This window comes from Ctenopharyngodon idella, chromosome 11 (assembly GCF_019924925.1).
Source record: "Ctenopharyngodon idella isolate HZGC_01 chromosome 11, HZGC01, whole genome shotgun sequence".
Taxonomy (NCBI): Eukaryota; Metazoa; Chordata; class Actinopteri; order Cypriniformes; family Xenocyprididae; genus Ctenopharyngodon; species Ctenopharyngodon idella.
The window spans coordinates 25,550,658-25,568,943 of NC_067230.1; the positions used below are offsets into that span (position 1 = coordinate 25,550,658).

The 18,286-nt window shown below is 36.1% G+C and overlaps 1 long non-coding RNA gene across 1 annotated transcript; it reads right to left on the minus strand.

Moving 5' to 3' along the window:
- Positions 1 to 525: 525 nt before the first annotated feature.
- Positions 526 to 16,722, minus strand: LOC127522248 (uncharacterized). The gene is made up of 3 exons (XR_007932547.1): positions 14,993 to 16,722; positions 14,715 to 14,893; positions 526 to 2,089 (listed from the first exon to the last, which is right to left on the minus strand). It is a non-coding gene; the product is annotated as an uncharacterized LOC127522248 (long non-coding RNA).
- Positions 16,723 to 18,286: the final 1,564 nt, after the last annotated feature.

The window sequence follows — 18,286 nt, forward strand, 5'->3', positions numbered from 1 at the left end:
TCTCCCGAGAGCTTTAAATGCCACCTGCAGGTTGTTGTCATATATCTGACAGCACAATAGCGACTAATTCAATCTTATCATGTTTGGCTTCAACAAGCTGTTTAAATTCAATTTCCTCTGCAGACCCTTTGCTAATGACAAATGTGTCAAATGATTACAATAACATTGTCCAGTAAACATGCAGTGCTAACTGAAAAGCTAAGACTAAACAACAGCTAAACAACAGTGCCATGCTCGTTTATTGGATAGCTGGTATTAAAAGAAAAGGATGCTTGGCAGTAGTGTTTGATATAGCAGGTATCACAGACTTTAAATTGGCCTTAACTACCCTATATATTAAATAACAGTACTAAACCAACAAAAAACATGGTAACATACTTCATCAAAATGCATAATGTTTTTAAATGCACATTTTCATATGAACAACCAGTCAGTAATGCCACTAATTTAACCAAACTATAACAGTTAGTTGTAAGCGGAATGAGTCTGATTCACTAAAAAGAACGGACTTATTCAGTTCGTAAATCACAAAGCAATTCATGTCACATTTATTCAAAATTTATCAATTATGAAACAAATTCAATTCAGCTACAAAGCAGCTCTACAGAAGACAATAGTTTATTCAGCTCATTATTCAGTTCAAGTCAGAAAAATGTTAATTCAATTCAGTTCAGTATCATAAGAATCTTTAGTTCTCCTTCTTCCTGAGTCTCTCCATCCGATTCCGGTTTGAACAATGTAAGGCTGAACACCGTTACTGACAATCATCATTTTGGCTGCTTGAGATTCTCCAGCTTTGTTGTTGTTGAGCAACCGAAGCGAGAGCTGTTAAAGCTCTGCCCTCTTCTGGAAAGGGGGCTGGGAGCAGCAGCTCATTTGCGTTTTCAAATTTGTCAAATTTGACAAGCTATAATAAATAATCTGTGGGGTATTTTGAGCTTAAACTTCACAGACACTGTAACACAGTTCGTAGATACGGGAAGAAGGAGGCAGGAACCGGCGAAGGTTCAACATAATTTTAATATATAAAATATACAAATACAAAACGAAAGTAATTCCGGCAGACCCTCACGGACGTCTGCCAGCCACACAAACATAATAAAACAAAGTCCAGGCCTGGTCCTCTCTCGTCCTTCACTGTCGTCACTCCCCTTTTATGCTTCCAGAGCTCCTCCGTGAGAGATTCGAGTCATTCGAGATTCGCTCATTATCACTTGCGTCCCTCACGGCTCTCGCCCACCCTGCTCGTCACATACCTCCATCACCCCTCGCAGGCCGGGGGGTACTCCCGAGACTGCGCTCTACTCCCCCCGGGGGCCAGTCTCAGCGGCCGCAGCACCTGGGTGTAAGGACAGATGAGACGAGAGAAAAGGAGACGGAAGCACAGGGAGCGACAGACGAGAGAGGGAAGAGAGGAAAAAGGAAAAGAAAAAAAAATTCTTGGTCCGGTTCTCGGACACACTGCCGCTCGGTCCTCAGCCAGCCGAGAGGCTCTTCCTCGCAGTGCCATGCGATGGTACTGGACGCTCGGTGGACGGCTCGATCCTCCTCCGCCCCCTGGCGGCCGGCGATGGCTCCTCCGGCTGAGGGCAGCCGGTAGCGAGTCCCCCATTCCCTGCTCCTCCCCTTCATGGCGGACGGTAGCAGGCTCCAGCCCACAGAGAACGATGGCAACTCCTCCACTCCCTCTTGGACAGCAGCCATCCCACCTTGACCCAGGAGCACGGCAATGAGCTCTCCGTCCCACCTGCTGTATGCTTGCTCCAGCACCACCGCCTCAGGCAGCCACTCGCACCCTTCAGTCTTCTGCGCTGCCCGACCTCCTCAGCACCGCAATCCTCCTCAGCAGTGAGGACTCTCCCTCACGGATGTCTGCCGGCCACACAAACATAATAAAACATAACTTAAAGTCCAGGCCTGATCCTCTCTCGTCCTTCACTGTCGTCGCTCCCCTTTTATGCTTCCGGAGCTCCTCCATGAGAGATTCGAGACCGGTGCAACATGCAGCTGTCGCTCATTATCACTCTCGTCACCGGCCTCGCGCCGTTCCCTCATGGCTCTCGCCCGCCCTCCTCGTCACAGACACATTCTGGGAACACCACAGACTTACATTACATCTTGTGAAAAGGGGCATAATAGGTCCCCTTTAACAAAGCACATGCAAAAGCGGAAGCTGTTTTACAGAATACAGAAGTTTGTAGTGCATAACCTGTATTGCGCTGTATGTTCTGCACTGTATCGGTAGCAGCATTGCAGCACCACTGAATAAGTATCGCAGAACACTGTGCAACGGTAAGCACGTGCGATAATGTCATTCGCTTCTGGGTTTTTTTAAAAGAATTCTTAATTAGACAAAAAATCAGCAAATGGTTATGAAAACAAGAACACAAGAATCCAATTCTGGGACAGACAGGTCAACTGAGGTCTAAAACACAGTGAAAGGCAGTTCAGACATTCACAAGCACATTTATCTGTTGTTCCTCTAATAGCACCTTTAGCTACTGAATAATCACAATACACCTTTTTTGTCCAGACACACCTTCACACACATTCCATTGAGTAGAATCTACAGTTGCTCGGAGACAGCAGGGTAACGCACCCATTTACACTGATATGCTCACAGTCTGTAACCCACTATCACTTCTTTCAGACCAATGATAGTCCACATTTGTTTAAAGATACAGCACCACACCGACCTTTAGCATCGTAATTACAGTTTCCCAGGCCTGTTCCCCTTATCAAAAGCCATGTCATCTTAAACGAGAGAATGCAAAGAAACGAAATGGCTTCTGAGGGAGTTTAAATGACTGTTCTGCCCCAGTGTCTTCTTTTGATCTCAGCATGTTATAATTCACAGCTATCAATTGATAAATGTCATCAGCAATGTGGCATTTATGTATCTCTCAGTGCAAATTTAGCTCACCATCAGAGCTCTGTGCAGTTCTAGATTAATTAACGTCCCTGTCTGCAAGAAATAATCATGTTTTATTTCTTAATAATCTTGTATAATAATAATAATCATGTCACTCTTCTACCGGAACTAGACTAGCGTATGGCCATTACTGGAAGCCAGTGATTATAGTTTATAAAATTATAAATATGGATATTTTTCTTACAAAAATGCATCACTTTGCTCCAGAAGGCCTTTATTAAAGGGTTAGTTCACCCAAAAATGAAACATTTGGTCAGTCAAACATTCCAGGATTATTCTCCTTATAGTGGACTTCAATTGGCCCCAAATGGTTGAAGGTCAAAATTACAGTTTGAGTGCAGCTTCAAAGGGCTTTAAACGATACCAGACAAGGAATAAGGGTCTTTTCTAGCGAAACGATCGGTCATTTTCTAAAAAAAAAAAAAAAAAATTATATACGTTTTAACCATAGACCAATTGAAGTCCACTATAAGGAGAATAATCCTGGAATGTTTTAATCAAAAACCTTAATTTCTTTTCGATTGAAGAAAGAAGGACATGGACATCTTGGATGACATGGGTGAGTAAATTATCAGGAAATTTTTATTTGAAAGTGGACTAATCCTTTAAGGTAGAACCACTGAACTCGCATGAATTGTCTTAAATATGTTTTTAGTGCCTTTCTGGGCAATGAAAAGTGTAAATTAACTTGCTGGCTATAGAGGCCTCACTGAGCCATCGCATTTCATCAAAAATATCATAATTTGTGTTCCAAAGACGAACAAAGATTTTACGGGTGTAGAACAACATGAGGGTGAGTAATTAATGACATTATTTACATTTTTGGGTGAACTAACCCTTTAACCCCCTGGAGCCATATGGATTACTTTTATGATGGATGGATGCACTTTTTTGGGCTTCAAAATCTAAGGTACCATTCACTCCCATTTAAAAGCTTGATATTTTTTAATATAACTGATTGTGTTTGGCTGAAAGAAGAAAGTCATATACACCTAGGACAGCTTGAAGGTGAGTAAATCATGGGATAATTTAAATTTTTGAGTGAACTAACCCTTTAAATATTTTCAGTGAGGTTTTATAAACCTTAACCTGATGTTAACTAGCCTGACTCACCTTTTCAGCATACACATTTTTCAGCATACACCCATGATAACATGGTATTCCTGATTTGTTATCTTGGACACCGTTATCAGTGGCCATAAAGTTCAAGAGGAATCTGTGACATAAGCTCAAGTGTTACTGAATCCTGAAGAGCATTACATAATACAATTTAGTTCCAAGTTTCAATTTATTGTCAAATATTTATGACGACTAAATATGGCAGCATTCAGATTTTATATACACTAAGAAAAAAAATTCGTAGAAAAGGTACTAGTGATTTTGGTAATAAATTCTGCCAGGACATTATCTCTTAAATTTATGTACATTTCCTTTAACCATAACACAAAAGACAATACAATTCATTATTCAGGTAAAACTGTAAAATATCAGTATAGAAAATTCCTTCATAATAGTACATTAGCCCCTATTTTTACAGACTTTTCTTAGAGTTTGTATCAGTCAGCTGATAATTGTAAACACACACTGTTGCACTACTCTAGGCAATGCTTTTCCATTTTTAAACACACAAAACATAAATAATGACATAGACATACACTATACAATAGTGGTTCTCAGCTGGTGGGTTGCAAAGCAAAAAAGGGCTGCATCTGTTTTCAGCAGGGAAAAACAGCAGGGGAAAAATGCAATCCATATAATCATGCACAGTTAGGACAGCAAAATAAATAAACTTAGCAGCTTTAAAAATGGAGGAAAAAACATTTCCCATATCTTTTGCTGTCCACATCAAACTCTACAATATTTTGAATATTGTACATGATAGAAGCTAGGCAAATTGCTAAAAACAGATGCTAACATAGATATGTTTTGTGACTTGCCCTCATCCTCAAAAAACATGAACAAAACACACAAAGTGAAAAAAAAAAACTTTTCAAAAAAAATTCAATAATAATAATAGAAAAAAAAAAAAAATTATATTCAGTCCAAGTAAAAGGTCAGTAGAACCAACTGAGAACCTGAATGGATGGATGGAACTTAAAAAAAAAAAAAAAAAAAATTCACAAATCGAAAATAAAAAAATCCTTCAAACCTCAAGGACAAGTAGGTCATGTCATGAAAGTTCACTCTCAGAAATCTAATGCCAGAAGCTTAAGTTGACTTCTAATATATCAGCTGCAGCCAGTGTGGCTTAAGGATCACTGTGCAGACTTTATTAGTTGGAAGAAAGTTTTTGAAGGATGAAATAAATCGGCTTTGAAATTTCTGACACCAGAATTATCATCACACCAGATGATAACAGCTATCTAGTGCATCAAACCAGACTTTAATAAGAAATTTCTCTGCCGGTATGCGTGCAGGATACAGGCCCGCAGAGAATAACCTAAGAAGACTGAATTGCAGCCAGTATATTCTGAAATGAAACTCATTTTGTATGAAGCAAGGAAAACAACGCTTGTTGTATGCTTCTGTTTGTCCTAGAGGCTTAATGATCAACATTTGTTGGTCATATAAAAAAAAAAATCTAACCCAGGAGCTGGAAATAAAAAACAGAGTACATAGAATAAATTCTATGAAGCACAAAAAAGACATGTTTTATTTGGTACTGGGCAATAACAATTAATGATGAGATGGTAGAAAATACACCAAACACTACAAAGAGTAAAGAATTTCCTTACCATACATTATGTGTAACCAATTAGTCAGGATGATTTATTCATATTAATTAGCATTTTCACTACATGAAGCACATATATATTTGTACACTCACTGTTATACCTGTTTCACACTGTATACCATAAGCAGTGCATATTTTTACTTTTTTGTAATTTATCATCTGTTGAGTTACCTTTTTACATATTTTTTTCTACTCATTATAGTACTGTATACTGTTATAGTACCATATTTATTTTGTTTTAATTGTTTATTTATTTACTCATTCATTATTTATCTTAATCTAATTTTTATTTACTTTATTTACTCATTTATTCACTTATTTATTTTAATCAAATTTTTATTTATTTTTATTGTTTATTTACTCATTTATTCACTTTACTGTAATCTAATTTTATTTGTTTGTTTTAATTATTCATTTATCTACTTTTATTGTTTATTTATTTATTCACTCATTTATACACATTTATTTTAATCTACTTTTTATTGTTTTGTTTGTTTTATTGTTTATTTCTGTAAAAGCACAATGTGAACCTGCTGTTGTAGTTACGCTGCACCAAGCACATGTGCTGCATATGCATGCAGTGTGAAAATGCATTTCAGTTTAATGTTTTTCTCATATAGAACTTTGACACTCCCGCTGAACACTTTCAGGGCTGACGGGTGAAAATGAAGCCTTTGAAGACCACTGCTTTCACACCTTACTGTGATTTCCATAAGTCTCCCTGAGTCGAGGAACAGAGTCTAAACTTAGTGCTATGAATCAGATCATAGCTTCGCAAAGCATGGAGTCTAATCTCTTAGGACAGACAGGTTTGGCGGACACCGACTTCCACTTTTCTGATTGCTTATAGATCTGGGTGATTCAAAGCAGGTTCATTCTTAAAAGTCTTATAGCAATTCTGAATATCAGAAAGTTTTGTCATTATTTGTAGGTTACAGAAGTAAACATTAACATTTCTGAGCAGCTCTAGTCAGGCATGTCTCTCCATCACACTAGATTCAACACTGCTCAGTGATTGGCCAGTCAGAGCAACAGCTACATGAGAAATCCATAACACTTTCTCAGAAACTGACGTAACAGTTACAAGTTAACCTCATAAGCACTTAATATTGGTGCATTAAATATCCATTTTAAACACAAGCAAAGTCAAAGGTCACATTTTCTGAAATCAAATCTGGGTCATTAATCTTTCATATGTCGCATTGTGAATGACTTAGCAAATCACAAGGCTTTGTCAAACCTAAATGGCACAAAGAAGTTACTGTGACAATGCAAATGTCACTTTTAAAAGGAAGACAAAAACATGTGCACTAAAACTCATCTGGTTCTTAAAACTATAACTGTGGATTGCATGCATTAGCTTTCACAAAGTAAAGAAGATCATTTGTTTTTACTACAAGGCATGATAAATGAACGTGGTGAGCTGGTTTGGCCGGTGTGCGATGGAAAGAAGCACGTCCTGCTGTTGGGATGCATTTCCACCTGCAAACTTGATTAATGGCGACTTCTCTCTAGGACAAGGACAACCTTGGCTTAAAATCTGGACATTTGCCTGCAAGACCCTGCGGTCCGCACAAAATAAAATGTGACTTTTGCGTCAACTAATACAAAGCTAGCAGCAAAAATAAACCTTGGAGCTTGATTTTACCTGCTAACCTGCTCTATTCTGAAAAAAGAAATGAGGAACAATTTAGGAGGGAATCTTAGCAAATGCTTAATGCAATCTGCATGCCGCAATTCAGAATTCAGGTCCATTTTGAGTGCCCTTTGGTTTGAATGTGTCATTATAAATGTGAACTAAGCTTCGATAAGTCCAGAATTATTTAATAAGTCATTACCCTTCATATTAGATGGATGGACTGTAATAAGGGTATATATCGCTATCTTTGTTTTCTCTTTCAGCAGAATGCCGGCAAGCACATGGGGAGAGTGCTCTGTGAGAGCAGTGCAGCGTGGGAAGCTATTAGTGCTTTCTTTAAAATGCTTCTGATAAAGACACGTGAACACAACAGAGAACAAACAGCATGTTGCTTCACACACACCAGTATCAGGACTGGGGCTGTTAATCAATTAAAACAATATAATCAAATTAATTATGATATACTGATTAATTAACTGAATTAATCATTCATATCCATATTTTCTTCAATGCATCATATTACTGAGGTAGGTGATGCTTGTTGCTGGACTGACTGAAGAATAAAAATATTTGGAATTTATATTTAATATGGAATTTATGTTTATGTTTAATATTTGGAACACATTATTTTAACAAATATATATTAAAATGTTATGTATTTATATATGTAATATATATTAAAATTATATAAACTAAATAAATATATAAAAGTTAATGAAATATATTCTATATTAATATTATATATTTATGTAATATTGAATATTATAATATTTTTTATATTATTTATATAATTAAATATATATAATCACATTATATATGATAATGACATGATAATTACACAAAAATGCATGATTTCATATATATATAATTATATGTATAAATATAATTATTATATTATTTATATAATTAAATATATAATCACGATTATGTATATGATAATGACATGATAATTACACAAAAAATGCATGATTTCATATATATCACATACATTTTTTATTCTTTTGTATTTATACATTATATACATTAAATATGTATATAATATTACGTTCTTCATATATATATATACACACACACACACACACATATATATATATATATATATACACACACACATATATATATATATATATATATATATATATATATATATATACACACACACACACATATTATATATATATATATATATATACACACACACACACACATATTATATATATATATATATATATATATATATATATATATATATATACACACATTATGCCCTATTTTTACAGACTTTCTTTTACAGTGTATGATAACAACACGCGATAATTACACTAAAAACAACAACAACAACAACAAATATTTAAAAATGCATGATCTCATACAGTAAGCTCAAAGACTACACTACATCTGCCTAGCAACTGAGAGGACAAACAAAAGCTCCAGCCAATAAAAAGAGAGTACTGGCATAATGAGAATGCAAAGAGTGTCTCTTGCACTAGACTTGCATCAGACTCGGCACCAGACTTACTCTGAAAAAGAAAAACTGTTGAACTGGCGCGCCAATATAAACAAGTAATGGGTTTTGACATATGAATTACAGTAGCCTGACAGCACAGGTGTTGTGAAGAGCACATCCTCACTGGTGTCAGACTCTTGGCACTGCCAGGGGAGTTTCTCAAGGTTGGTGTTTCATTAATACGCTAAACAGCAGCCTCAAAATATAAGAACTGACAGAACTCAACTTCAGTGATTCTGTCTTAGCGAACTAAAGACAAGCAGCTACGTGTGAGGCTTCCAAAATGACAACTGACAAAATACATGGACTCAGTGACTGAAAAATTCTTATTTGCTGTGAATACATGTTAAATAGACAGATCATCCAAAAAACGAAAATAATGAAATATATAAAATAAAAAGGTTATTTTAATTACAATTTTTTTTTTTTTTTAGATTTTTTAAAAGAAATCTTTTCTGCTCACCAAGGCTTCATTTATTTGATCCAAATTACAGCAAAAACAGTGATATTGTGAAATATTTTTACAATTTAAAATAACTGTTTTCTATTTGAATATATTTAAAAATGCAATTTATTTCTGTGTTCGCAAAGCTGAATTTTCAGCATCATTACTCCAGTCTTCAGTGTCACATGATCCTTTAGAAATCATTCTAAAATTAAATAAATATTCTACTTATTAAATAACTGCACATGGGTTTAGAACAACACAGTGTGAGTATCTAATTACAGAATTTTTCAGTTTAGGTGAACCATTATTTATATTTTATTATTTTTAGTAGAAACAGAGATCGTGCCTAAAACAGTACATAAAATGGCAGACGTCCGTTTAAAAACTAGTTCAAATAGATTTCATGTGGTTTTTAATTATAAGCTCTGTAAGATCGTGTCTCGGATTAAACAGACTCAGCTGGGTTTCTTTTCATACTAGGACATTAATAGCCCTTCCTTTCCACAACTTTTAGCACAGTAGCTGTGGGTGAAGCACTCAGCTGCTTTATAAATAGTTCAGAGTTAGTACATTAATAACAATAGTCCTGTACTAAGTTTACAAAGTACAACATATGTGTCAGTACAAATAAAATGCAATGGGGTGCCTTGTCCTTAGAAGAGCAATTACAATGGAGTACTTCTAAAAAGAGCACAGGAGTATTAAAGGGCCTTTAAATAAAGCTGAACTCCAGCCTCAGTCACTGGGTGAGACAGAAGAGTTTATTTATAGACACCAGAGGAAGATCCAACAAACCGTAACAGGAAGAGTCCTCTCAGGAACATAAGGTCAATGGTGCTATCAGCCAGTAACGCAATGTGCAGGACTCTTGTTTTTCAAAAAACAACAATCGCCTGTGGTAAAACCAACATTAAAGTGTATAATAGCATTAAAAATGAAAACAGGGCCTAATGGATTTGTGAAAAGAGACCATTTCAAATGTTTGATGCATGAAGCCAGGTAGCACAAAAACCTTTTATGTGTTCCTTGCTCATAAAACTAGCCTTTTATGCTTTTACAGAGCAATTCAGGACAAATTCCATATGTATGTCAACATATGTATGTCAATACTGCAGCTTGGTTTTTGAATTTGAATCTACATTAAATAAAAAGATGATGGAATCAAAACATATTTTCTCACATTTCTGCAGTTAGTCAACAGTTTTATTGAACTCTTACCTGTCTGATAGGACAATGAGTGTTTTCACAGAGCTTCCTTGAAGCAAGCTTGGGAAAGTAGTAGGGTGCAAATTATGCATTGCATGAGAATCAGTCAATAGTAACACTTTGGCACAGACTTGAAATGCTAGCTGACGCCCTACACTTTTGTGCAGTGTTCCTATAGACATTAAAGCGTACATTTAATATAGATAATAAAACAGTCCCAGATTAAAACAACATTCCAACCATGCTAAAATAAAGCAATAAGCCCCAAGAAGCCGTGGTTTACGTAAGCAATAAGGTACGAGAGGCTGTGCTGTATCGTGGATAAGTCACGGCTGAAGGGCAGTGTTAGGCAACCCCTTCAGCCGTGACTTATTCACGATACAGCACTAGCCTTGAGAACCTTATTGCTTTTATAAAACGGTTACCACACAATACAAATATTAAAGCCATAAATATGTATCAATGCAACTTTCATGAGGTAAACTGTCACTAAAAGCCTTCCTTCCGCCGGAAAAAAAATAGTCCCCTGACCGTGAACAACAACAGAAGTTATATTATTTCACCATTAGATGGCGGCAAAGACTGTCTTTATGAGTGTGTCAGTCAATAGCGAAGACTTTTACATTGAAAAGACTGAATTGTTCGAACATGGAACAAGACGCAACTGACAAATACTTTGACTAACGCTGTCAGTCACGGGAAAACCCCTTAACTGTTAAAAAGACAAGATAATACACTGGAAATTTAAACAGAATTTTTATTATGAACATTGGACTGACCTGAAGGAAAATGCTAAATCTGAATGCAGGTAATAAACTCGCTCACTCGATCTTTTTCCCACAACACTCTTCTACATAATACAGTACGTTTCAATGAACAATATCAATTGAGAACAAACAGTTTACGTTGCTAAGAGTGGTTGCTAACCGTTGGGTGAAGCGGTCATAGCTGTGTTTAATGTGAATAAAACACAGCTATTGACCAATCAGAATCAAGGACAGGAACTAACAGTTTTATAAAGTGAATTTATAACAGCTAAAGGGTGTTGTTAGGCACGACGTGGAGCTGTTATAAATTATAAATTATAATGCAATTATAATGCAAGCACATTGAATGAAAACTGAAATTGTATTATTTGCTTGTAAAACATACTCCTGTAACTCATTAAATTATTTTCTACTTCATAATTTCATCATTAATTCAATGTGTTACTTGCCATTTCTTTATAATTACTTGTGATATTTAATCTAATTTTTTTAACTATACTCCATTTTTTCAGTGTATCACTAGCACATAGGCACAAAAAGTGTAATTTTAACTGTAAAATATTGTTAAAACGCTATACGAAAAAAAAAACAGCAAATTAACAGCAAGTTCCCGTATTATATACAGGGAAATACTGTAAAAGATCTAACTGGACATTTCATTTCATTTTTACATTAAAAATGCTGTTAAATGCACAGTTTTTAGAAATCAAATTATAACTTACAATGAAAATACTGTAAACTGACATTCCCAGAGTTGACACTTCACATTTAAAAGTATTTTGTTTAAATAATTATGTTTCTTAATAGTTTTTGTTATCCGCTATGCGCATTTGGTTTTTATGTTACATCTTCTGTTGTTTAATGAAAGTATATTGCATTATTTTAGTGTCATGCGTGTTACCATGATGGTGTTTTGTGTTTGCGTGACTGACTCTATGCACCTTCTGTAAACTAGTATGATTCAGCTCGTGGAACTTGTAATGAACTTCTTCATAATTTTTCATGTGGCTTCCTCTTGTACCACCTGCATTATTATGGTGGTTGTCAGTAAATGTTAAAAGTACAAAACAGATTTTAGTAGCAGTGTGAGTTGTTGGATTTATCTGTATAAAACTGCACTTTTCTTGTTTGTAAATTACAGTTTTAGACTGTAAAATTTAAAGGTTGTTCTGTAAATATGTTTACATTTTTACTGTATTTTTTTACAGAATTATTCTGGCAACCGTAGCTGCCAGGATTTTTTTTGTGAAAACAACGGAATTTTTTTTACAGTGATTCAGGGAAAATAGAAAAAATTAAACATGGGAAATAATCACCATTAACTTAAACCTTACAACTGTCATTAGATGATTACAGATCAGTGATTGGATTATACTCAAAAAGCACCACATTGGAGTTCAGCCAGTCATGTTTAACCACAAGGTTCTGTTACTTGCTTTGCTATTGCAGGTATAGTTATTGAACAAATCTAAGTTAAAATAAGGAATAAATAAAGCAAATGCTCTTAACAGACCAGTTAAATCAGGCTACTCCATGCTTCTGTTCCTTTTAAATTTATCCCAGACTTATGAAATAGTTATCCCTGACCTGTTAAGGCTAGCTAAGCCGGCTCTAACTTGGTTATGTTGTTGTGTCTCCTGTTGGTGTGTGAGACCGGTGACAAACAGAGCAGGATGATCGTCTGAAATCAGACACACAAACATGAGAAAGCCCCGGGAGCACACTGCATTGCACTAATGGCCAACACAAGAGCAGCTTAAAGACAAACACACACATCGCCTCTTAGTGTCGTTACATGGATAATGTTGACTGATCAGTTCAGAAAACAGAGGGATATGTTGTCATATTCGAACTGAAGTGACCTTGCTAAATGCACATAAAATCTGAAATAGTCATTTCACTGAAAAGTACATTCAATACCCACACAAATAAACTCCACTGGTGAAAATCCTTTTGAATGTTTCTAATTTAACAGCATTCTTTTCATTGTGAATTATATTATGAGAATAAAAATTACAATTTCTGAATTTATTCATGTTTGGTATGTCGCCCTTGTAGCATTGAAATCTGACTTTTTAATCAAAGGAGGTTCACATTCAGTGCCACAAATTTAATTTTCTTCATAACCTTTAAAACTTTATCAAAAAAATAGCTAAAACATTATTTTTAGATTTAATTGAAGAAAAAAAAAAAGGAATCAAAGATTTTCATGTTTAAACCCCAAAGTTTTTGCTAAGGCCCAAGGGTTCTTATGGTGTCAGCAATTTGATGTTGTCATGATTTAATTTTCTCACAGCTCTGTAATTTATTAGTCACATGATTCATCACATGACATGGAAGCACCTAACCCTGATTGCAAGTCTAAACTTAAAGGGTTAGTTCACCCAAAAATGAAAATTATATCTTTAATTACTCACCCTCATGTCGTTCCACACCTGTAAGACCTTTGTTCTAATCGATCTTCAGAACACAAATTAAGATATTTTTGATGAAATCCAATGGCTCAGTGAGGCCTCTATTGCCAGCAAGATAATTAACACTTTCAGAAGCCCAGAAAGGTACTAAAAACATATTTAAAACAGTTCATGTGACTACAGTGGTTCAACCTTAATGTTATAAAGCGACGAGAATACTTTTTGTGTGCCAAAAAAAAAAAGAAAAAAAAAATTCTAGCAATATCTAGTGATGGTCGATTTCAAAACACTGCTTCATGAAGCTTCGAAGCTTTTCTAATCTTTTGTTTCGAATCAGTGGTTCAGAGCACCAAAGTCATGTGATTTTAGTAAACGAAGCTTCGTTATGTCATAAGTGTTTCGAAATTTCAATAGTTCACGTGACTTTAGCAGTTTGATGCGCGATCCGAACCACTGATTCGAAACAAAAGATTCATAAAGTTTCGAAGCTTCATGAAGCAGTGTTTTGATATCACTAGATATTGTTGAATAAAGTCGTTATTTCGTTTTTTTGGCGCACAAAAAGTATTCTCGTCGCTTCATAACATTAAGGTTGAACCACTGTAGTCACATGAACTGTTTTAAATATTTTTAGTACCTTTCTGGGCATCTGAAAGTGTTAATTATCTTGCTGGCAATGGAGGCCTCACTGAGCCATCGGATTTCATCAAAAATATCTTAATATGTGTTCTGAAGTTGAACGAAGGTCTTACGGGTGTGGAACGACATGAGAGTGAGTAATTAATGACAGAATTTTCATTTTTGGGTGAACTAACCCTTTAAACTGTAAACTTGTCCCTCAAATCTGATTGGTTGATTGAAATGTTGTTCCGGAATCAACAAAAATGTTGAGCCAGGAACATGTTGTACTTGGTGAAAACAGGTTTTGTGATCGGCTCTTGCACCACTCGACATCTAATATTGACATGAATGGGGAATTCTAAGTCGAAAGAATCATAAAGCTCATTGGCTTGTACACAACGTAACTCTAAAACTAAAAAAGAGAGAAAAACACTGAAGACTTTTACCTAGCTGTGATGATACAGCAATACTAGTACAAGCTCGTCCACATGATCTTGGCAGGACTGCTACAGTAGCTCCTGTACGCCTCCAAACTGGGGAGTGTCTTTGTTGGGCCACAGCCGTCTCTATGTCTGATAACCTCCAGGACGTAAGCTCCTCACACTCTCAACTTGAACGAGTGCCACTGAAAACAAAGAGTAGGTTGTCAAGGAAGTCAGACTTACAGAGCTTAGGAGAGAGAGAAAGAGAGAGAGACAAGATAGATGTGATATAAATAGCAGACCTTGCTTGCTAAGGCGTATTCTTTTTTTCTTTTCTTTTTTGGGTGGCCGATGAGTGTTTTCAGATGGAAGACAATAGGGTCTTCCCAATAGGGTCATACAATAGGGTTTGTATGGAAAATCCTTGGAAGGGTTCCGTCCAGTGAATGCTGTTTATTTATGAACAAAAAGAGGCTGCAACACTTGTTAATGTCACGTCATCATCACAATGGTTTGTACATGGTGATCTCTCTATTCAACACATTGTATATTTTAAAAGTGAATTTCTGAAGCAGATAAATAAGATAAAATAAGAGCGCAATGTTAATTGCAGAAGGCAAATAGACAAACTGATTCACACAAATGTGAATCAGTCATGTTGTTCTAAATCTGACTTACTTTCTTCAGTTCAACACAAAAATTAAAAAGTTTGGGGTCGGTAAGATGAAAGAATGAAGAAACTCATATAGGTTTGGAATGACATGAAGGTGAGTAAATGATGACAGAATTTCCATTTTTGGGTGAAATATCCCCTTCAGTACACAAGGTGCAGAGCTATAATTGGCAAGAAATTAAACAGTACCAGTAAAATTGTTCTCAACGTGTCTCATTTTGAGTAATACAATAAAAGGTCCCTACCATTTATAAGATTTTCTACGATCAAGTGAGGGATATCTCTACAGAGCCATCTGGAGGATTACAGGCTGAGATGAAGATTAGAGAAAAGTAGTTTTAAATCTCAATGTGTGAACTTACTAAGAGAACAGCAGTGAATATAAGAAGTGCTCATTGCATTGCTATGAAAATAAGTGTTCTTTGTGTATATTTGTAAAGACCCGCCCCCTTTAGTTACTTTTGCTATGTCCGACAAGCCATGCCGATCTCTCGCCACACATCATGTTCTCGCGCAGTGAAAAATACATCGCGGAGCAAAGAGGACACTGGCAACGCGTCGACAGACAAGACAGAGCAGGTTACTTTTGATATGAAATTTAAACAATAAATACCATTTTGTGACTCTTTAAAGTGTCGTGACAGATCGTTGTAGTGCCTCGTTTAAGCGGCTCGTGAACCGATCATTTCTTCCTACTATTTCATTTATAGCATCAAATAAACATGAATGAACATCACAAGGAATGTTGTTTCAATCACGGAAAGACGCCAGTGCACACCATTTTTCAAGTTCAAGTCCATTGATGTTAATCTGCTAACTCCCCTGACTGCTTTGTCGGACAAAATGGTGGATTCGGCGTCATGATTGGTTAGATCGCCTGTCAGTCAAACTCCTTTTGTTTACGTGTTTGAGTACAACTGAGCTGCATTTGCACAAGCTCACTACAATGGTAAATTGTGCCAAAGGAATGTAATTATCTGGTCCTTTCATTTTCAAGGGGCTAATGGGAATTCCTCCAATGCCACTGAGGCAAAGTATCTTAATTAGTAGATCACCTCTGACCTCTCTCGGTTATCCTGCATAAAAGCAAGCGCAAGAGTTTTCTCTTTGCACAGCTCGATGCCTGACCTCAGTAATACCTCTCAGACGGTTTCTTTGTTAACTCCATTGGCTAATGGACGAGGTGCTTTGATTATGAACATTTGGGGGTGTAATAAAAATGGCATGAACAGTTATGATGCATAATCAGAGTGGTGTCATCTGGGGCCGCTGTCCTTACTCAAGACAGCCACATGAATACTTTTTGTGCACCAAAAAATGAAATAACGGCTTTATTCAACAATATATAATGATGGGCGATTTCAAAACACTGCTTCATGAAGCTTCGAAACTTTACGAACCATTCGTTTCGAATCAGTGGTTTGGAGCGCGTATCAAACTGCCAAAGTCACGCCCCCCAGTGGTGAACCACTGAAATTTCAAAACACTTCTGACGTAACGAAGCCTCGTTTACTGAAATCACGTCTTTGGCAGTTTGATACGCGCTCCAAAACACTGATTCAAAACAAAAGATTCGTAAAGCTTCATGAAGCAGTGTTTTGAAATCGCCCATCACTAGATATTGATGAATAAAGTCGTTATTTTGTTTTTTGGTGCACAAAAAGTATTCTCGTTGCTTCATAACATTAAGGTTTAACCACTGTAGTCACACTGTTTTAAGTATGTCTTTAGTAGCTTTCTGGGCATCTGAAAGTGTTAATTGTCTTGCTGGCAATGCAGGCCTCACTGAGCCTTTGGATTTTATGAAAAATATCTTAATTTGTGTTCTGAAGATGAACGAAGGTCTTACGGGTGTGGAACGACATGAGGGTGAGTAATTAATTACAGAATTTTCATTTTTGGGTGAACTAACCCTTTAAGCAATGGGACTGACTGATGAACCACAAGCATTAAAGGGATAGTTCACCCAAATATGAAAAGAAGATATTTTGAAGAATGTTGGGAACTAAACAGTTTTCATGCCCTTTGACTTCCATTGTATGTTAAAAAAGAAAAAAGAAAAACCACAGAAGCATTTCCCAAAACATGTTCTTTTTTTTTGTTCCGCAGAAGAAAGTAAGTCATACAGGTTTGGAACGACATGAGGGTGAGTAAATGATGATTCATTTTTTGGTGAACTATCCTTTTAAGAATCTGCTGGTGAGGGTGTAATCATGTTGAACAATAGCACTGTGGTGGGAATAATATTTTAAGCTAAATACACACTTATTAATGAGGTGTACAATACAGCAATTGTTGCACAAGAGGTGTGCAATAGATTGTTAGGGCAAACCAAAGGAATCTTTGAACTATAGAATACAATAATCAGCCAGTGCTCAGCCTGTGTTGAACTTGGACTAATGCCATCAACCTATTACAGCAGAGCTCTGTCTATCGCTATATAGATCAGCCTATCACAGCCCATCTGTCTTTTGGAATACAGTGCAACAGTGCCGCCATTGAACACGTATAATAAAAAAAATAAGTTGAAAAAATGAGGGCTTATGGCTTCAACAAAAGCATATACAATCTATTAACAACCTTGTAGCTTATCTTTAAAGTTTTATAAGTTGTTGTTAAAAATCAATACCCCTATGGAGAAAATGAATGTAATTTTTACTTCCAGAACTTGACTGTTGCACTCTGTAGAGGTCAATCGATCGCACACATCTGTTAGAGATTAACCTATCAGAGCAGAGCTTTCTATCACTATAGAGATCAACCAATCACAGCAGAGTTCTGCCTATTGCTATTAAGATCAAACTATCATGGCACACCTTTGCCTTTTACCACATTTGTTGCTGAATCAACGGTTTAAACGGGCTTGAAATGCACACTTGCTCTTCATATTATTACTGTACTACGGTAGATCCGCTAAGCCAAT